The 6,000-nt window shown below is 45.6% G+C and overlaps 1 long non-coding RNA gene across 2 annotated transcripts in view; it reads left to right on the top strand.

Moving 5' to 3' along the window:
- Positions 1–1,601, top strand: part of LOC123283769 (uncharacterized) — a 69,131-nt gene extending 67,530 nt beyond the window's left edge. The window contains exons 4-5 of one of the 2 annotated variants that reach the window (XR_011502233.1): positions 1,324–1,341; positions 1,468–1,601. This is a non-coding gene — a long non-coding RNA (uncharacterized lncRNA). The other variant, XR_011502232.1, reaches the window with a different exon arrangement.
- The last annotated feature ends 4,399 nt before the right edge of the window (positions 1,602–6,000 follow it).

Below are 6,000 nucleotides of genomic sequence, written 5' to 3' on the forward strand. Positions count from 1 at the left end.
GATCTGGTCCCAAACGTCAATAGTGCTGAAGCTGAGAAATTCTGCTGTAAGGCATGAAAAGTGCTAAGCTCAATGCATAAGAAATGCCATTGTCGTCACCATTATTCTTACCTGCAGCTGCTTACATTATCTGTCGCAGTAATGAATGTGCTTTCTATTACTTTTAGAAAGAAAATTTATTTTAGCCTTTTGATCTGTGATGCAGAATGCTGCTCAAAAGCACAAACAGGGGCCGGCCCCATGACCTAGTTGTTAAGTTCGGCGCACTCTGCTTCAGTGGCCCAGGTTCACAGGTCCAGATCATGGGCATGGACCTACGCCACTCATCAGCCATGCTGTGGCAGTGACCCACATACAAAATAGAGGAAGACTGGCACAGATGTTAGCTCAGGGACAACCTTCCTCAAGGCAAAAAGAGGAAGATTGTCAGCAGATGTTAACTCAGGGAGAATCTTCCTCAGCAAAAAAAAAAAAAAAAACGAAAAAACACACACAGCCAATGGTAAATAACTGCATGTACATTTGACAACATGGTTGGTGAAACAAGAAAAGAAAGCAAATTGTCTACACACCTCAATTAAACACTAACTAGGGAAAATGATATATTATGAAAATAGCGATACTTTTTACAGCTTACCACTAATCCTTTCTGTAAATTAGGTGTGTTATGCTCCCTTTAGATAAGAGAAAGACCAGGTTCGTGGAAGTTAGATGACTCGGCCCGGTGATAAAGGCTGGTAAGTGATGGAGCCAGGCTATGACCCGGGTATTTGGACTCCGTGAGTTTTCCACCAGACCGCTCCCCATCTTCCTCTCGCCCCTGGGCCTGACCAGGCCTGACTATGTTCTGGATTCAGACCAGATAGAGCAAATTCAGGTAGCATGGTTAACAACGTGAGATGGACACAAGGACGTCGAAAGAGTTCTACCCGGAGCTAGTCAGTTGATTAGTGTCCATGCTAAAGATTTTATTTTCATAAAAGTCCCAAGTTGATGTAATCATAACAAGCAAAAAAAGAGATCCATACATAGACCCATGTCACAGTGACTGCCAATCCTGGTGCCCATCCCAAAGTCTTAAAGTCAAGATTTAATGAAAGTCAAATGTGATGGTTCAATTAAGCAGCTAGACTGCTGATTCTTGGCTTTGTGAGAACACTGTCAAAATATGATTCTCACCTCCCCTCGTCCTCTCTGCCTACCACCCCTGAAGCACACACACACACACACACATACACACAAAGGGAATGTCTTCACAATCTTTCGTGCTTTCCAAGACCATTTACTCACTCACTATCTCTTTCCCCCTCTTCACTGAAACAGGTTAACATCTTAATGGAGGTAAGTGGTTCCAGCAATTCCATTAGGAGAGAGACTTCTGGCGGGGAAGCGTAAGCGTGTGAAGAAAGTTGAGCGAGGAAAGAAGCCACAATTCTGAAATGAACTAGTGTTTTACATCAAAAACAGTCCTTTTTGGAAGGAGGACAGCCGCGTGGTTACGGAAAGGGGGCTCCGAGGCCGGCGCTGCAGTGTTTCGCCGGAGGAAGACAGCCGCGTAAGCAGGACCATCTGGAGAGGAGGACGCCCGCTTTGAAATCCGAATATACAATAACAGCACTTGTTTAAACATCGTTCGTGTTTGAATAATGGCAAGTTAGAGCCCATGAGGGACTTTGTTTTTTAGGCTTTTGGAAGTGGGCATAGAGAACTGACGGTTTGAGGGCGTTTGGAGTTGAGGGTGGGGTTTTGCAGGGACCTAGGACTGGGGTCGGGGGGTTGGGTTTGAGCAACTCAGTCATTTGGGGTCTGTTTGAATTTCTCTGTTCTTCTGCATTCAGCAGCTTGAGAGCATTAGGTCCCCAAGCAAAGAGGCAGACCAGCCAGGGGGCGGGGGGTGTTGCAGGGAGGAGTCGTGGGTCCCTGCTCTGGGGGCTGAGGGGCGACAAGATTGGGTGATGAGCTTGGTGTGAGCCTGTCAGCTGCGGCAGGCGCTGACCATGCTGCTGTCCTGTTCAGGAGCCGGGCTTTCCAGAGCAAGGGCGGCTGCTGGGTTCACGGGGAAGCCTTCAGCCTCGCCTTCGGGTCCTGGGAGCTCTCCCTGAGGCCTGCGGGGTTCGGGGCCCTGGAAGCTCCAGCGGGATCACAGCAGACCCTCCGCTCTCCCGCCCCAGCACACCAAGCTCCGCCAGGCTGGGGCGCACGCACGTCCGCCTCTTGGGTGACCAGGTACCTTGGTCCAAAGGGCCACCGCTAACGCCTATGCTGGGATCCCCCAGACTTCCCTCCTACACATAGCTGCATCCAACTGGCCTCTTGCTTTTGCATTTCTCCTAGCATTTGAATCCTTTTGAAGGGGGGCCCCAGAAGGTAGTGGGCAAGAGCCCGGGCTCTGGAGTCAGACTGGCCTTCCCTGCTCATTAGCGCTGGGATTGTAGGCAGGTCACTTAACTTCTTCGGGGCTGTGGAACGAATGTTTCTGTCCTCCTAAAATTCCTTTATGGAAGCCCAGTCCCCAGTGTGATAGCATTTGGAAGTGGGGTCTCTGGGAGGTGAGTCAGGCGTGAGGGTGGAGCCCTCGTGATGGGATTAGTGCCTTTACAAAGGACCCCAGAGGGCCCCCTCAGCCCCTTCCACCATGTGAAGATGCACCAGGAAGACCGCCCTCTGTGAAGCAGGAAGTGGGCCCTCATCAGACACCTAACCTGCTGGCACCTTGATCGTGGACTTCCCAGCGTCCAGAATTGTGAGAAATAAATTTGTGTTGTTCACAAGCCGCCCAGTCTGTGGCAGTCTGTTATAGCAGCCTGAACTTACTAAGACACCAAAACTTCAATTTCTCACCTGGGTGGGGTACATAGTTGACAGATGCCTAATAAATATTTGCTGAATGAGTTGCTATCTCTTAGAATCATTGGGAGAATTACATTAAATAGTTTAAAACAGCTAACTGCCTGCCATACAGTCAGGGTTCAATAGTTGCTACTATTATATAATAATTTGCAATGTATAATAACATGCTATATAATAGTATTATAAAAGAATAATGTTGGCTTATATAATAATACCTAATGCATATATATAATGCTTACTGTATGCCAGGTACTATTCTAAGAGCTTTATGTATACTAGGTAATTTGTTCCTTTCAGCAGCCCTGTGAAGTAGGTATTAGTATTATCCCCATTTTACAGATGAGAAAACTGAGGCATGCCAGGTAAGTCATTTGTCCGAGGTCTCACAGCTGGTCAGTGGCACAGCTGCAATTTGAATGAGATGATCTGGCCCAGAGTGCCTGCTCTTACATCAAGCAATATGTGTTTTTGAGAACGAAGTGATGCCTTGCAAGGAGATCTAAGCATCAAGGGGTATGAGGTCCATCTGAGACGTCCCAGGAGCTTAGAGGTGAGTTGGGCAGACAAGATACAGAAAGACAACGAAACAAGTCAGGGAGCCGTTTTGAAAGCTCCTCTGGTGATTCCAAATTTCGGCCAAACATGAGAACCAAAGTTCTAGATTAGTGCTTCTCAAACTTCAATGTGCATTCATACTATCTGAGGATCTTTTTAAAAGGCAGGTGTTAATACAATGAGTCTGAATTGGGGGCCTAAGTTTATTTTTTATTATGATATAATTAACCTATCATAAAACTCACCATTTTAAATTGTACTATTCAGTGTTTTTTAGTATAGTCACAAGGTTGGGCAACCATCACCACCATCTAATTCCAGAAAATTTTCGTCACCCCAAAAAGAAACCTTGTTACTAATGACAGTCACTCCCTCATCTGCCTCCCCCCAGGCCTGGGCAAACTCTAAACTACTTTCTGTCTATGGATTTTCTATTCTGGCTATTTCATAGAGATTGAATAGTCCAGCGTGCGGCCTTTTGTGTCAGACTTCTTTCACTAAGCACAGTATTTTCAAGGTTCATTCATATTGTGGCATGTGTGAGTACTTCATTCCTTTTGATGGCTGATTCCATTGTATGGATATACCACATTTTGTTTATCTGTTCATCAATTGACGAACAAATGGTTTGCTTCCACTTTTTGGCTAATATGAATGATACTGATACGAGCCTTTGTGTGCAAATTTTCATGTGGACGTATGTTTTCAATTACGGTGAATATATACCTAGGGGTGGAGTTGCTGGGTTGTATGGTAACTATGTTTACTTTTACCTTGTAATAGTATTTCACTGTGGTTTTGATTTGCATTTCCCTAATGATAATGATGTTGAACATCTTTTTATGTGTTTATTTGACCATTTATATGTCTTCTTTAGAGAAATGTCTGTTAAAATCTTTTGCACATTTTATAAATGGGTTGTCTTTTTACTGTTGAGTTGTAAGTGTTCTTTATATATTCTGGATACTAGATCCCTATCAGATATATGATTTGCAAATATTTTCTTCCATTTTGGAGACTCTCTTTTCACTTTCTTGATAATGTCCTTTGAAGCACAAACTTGATGATGTCCCCTTTATCTATTTTTCCTTTTGTAGCTTATGCTTTCGGTGTTGTATCTAAGAAATCATTGCCTAATCCAAGGTTATAAAGATTTTTCATTTCTAAAAATGCTCAGGTGATGCCAATGCTGCTGGTTTAAGATCCACAGTTTGGGTGGCAAGGAGCTGAAGCATTTTTTCCCTTTCCAATGACCTGATGGAATAAGAGCCACTGCTGTCTTTGGATGGCTTAGTAATCAACTCTGATCTAGTTGGAATCAGAGCAACTGGAGTTTCCCTCGGTCTGTCAGGCTCTCCCACAGGGTTCCAGGTGGGGGTGGAACATAACGGTGGGCTGCCTTCCTTTCTTCGTTGGAAGCTCTGCACTTAAGAGCTTGGATCAGTTCAAATCCATACTACAAGCCCTAGGTAAATAAGGCCCTCACCATACTGGAATTGAGTTGTTGAAAGTGTAACTTAAATGAGTGAGGCTTTGTCTGTAGCTCTGACTACAGAGAAACTTCTGTCCTGGCGGCATTTGCTCTAATGAGATTTGAGAGCTAAGTGGCAGGCAGCACTGTGTCCAAAACCAACCACAGGGCACATGAACATGCAATTCTGTGATGCTCTCAGACAAGGCCCAGTTTCGGGGTGTAAAACTTAATTGTAAGTTTATCAGCAGAAAGTTTACTCTGGCTTCCTCGCCTTTGTTTTATCTTTTTCTTTAAATTTGGTTGATGCTTTAATGAAACAAACTTTCAGATCCAGAGCTCCAAAAATAATCCTGGGGTATTGATGCTGCGGAGGGGTCTTCCTTCTTCTGGACCGCTTCCTCTCACAGACTAAGTGAAGGTGCCCCTCACTGCCTGCCCAGACCCCAGAGAGCCTTCTTTGGGGAGCCCTTTGGTTGAGGGCTCAGCCAACCTGGCCGCCGAACAGGAAACACTGACCGTGGACACTCTCTGGAGGGGAGGTGGGAGTTAGCAGGTGGTACTTTCCTGGCAAAGTCAGAATGAGTCCAGCTCTAGGGGCTCCAGAGAGGAAGGGACCACAGCAGATGGGTCCCCTCAGGGGTCTGCTCCTCTGCCTAGGGGCCAGCTGCCACCAACCTGGCCTTCCATCCACACTGCACCAGAGCCATCTCTTAGCAGTCTTTTCTGCTTCAGCCTTCTCTGAGCTGCTTCTCCTGAAACGTTTGCGATCTCAGTTTAGTGAGAAGCGTGGATGGGGTTCATGTATTCCTCAGTCGCTCACTTGCTCCTTCTCACATATTCATTGAGCACCTACTAAGTTCAGGGCTCTGTGCTTGTCACCAGAGGGATTGCAAAGATTGTCTTTGCCCTCACAAAGTTCACGGTCCAATCGGGGTAGCCATTCTCATTTATTAGTTCAGCAAACGTTTATTGAATGCATACTATGCACCACGCATGGTTCCAGGTGTTGTAGTTAAACCAGTGACAAGAATAGGCCAGGTTTCTGCCCTCATGGCGCTGATAAGTGTAGCTCTAACTGCCTTCAACACAGGGCAGATCTGCTAAAAAGTATTCACAACAAA

Source organism: Equus asinus, chromosome 3 (assembly GCF_041296235.1).
Source record: "Equus asinus isolate D_3611 breed Donkey chromosome 3, EquAss-T2T_v2, whole genome shotgun sequence".
In the NCBI taxonomy this organism is placed as follows: Eukaryota; Metazoa; Chordata; class Mammalia; order Perissodactyla; family Equidae; genus Equus; species Equus asinus.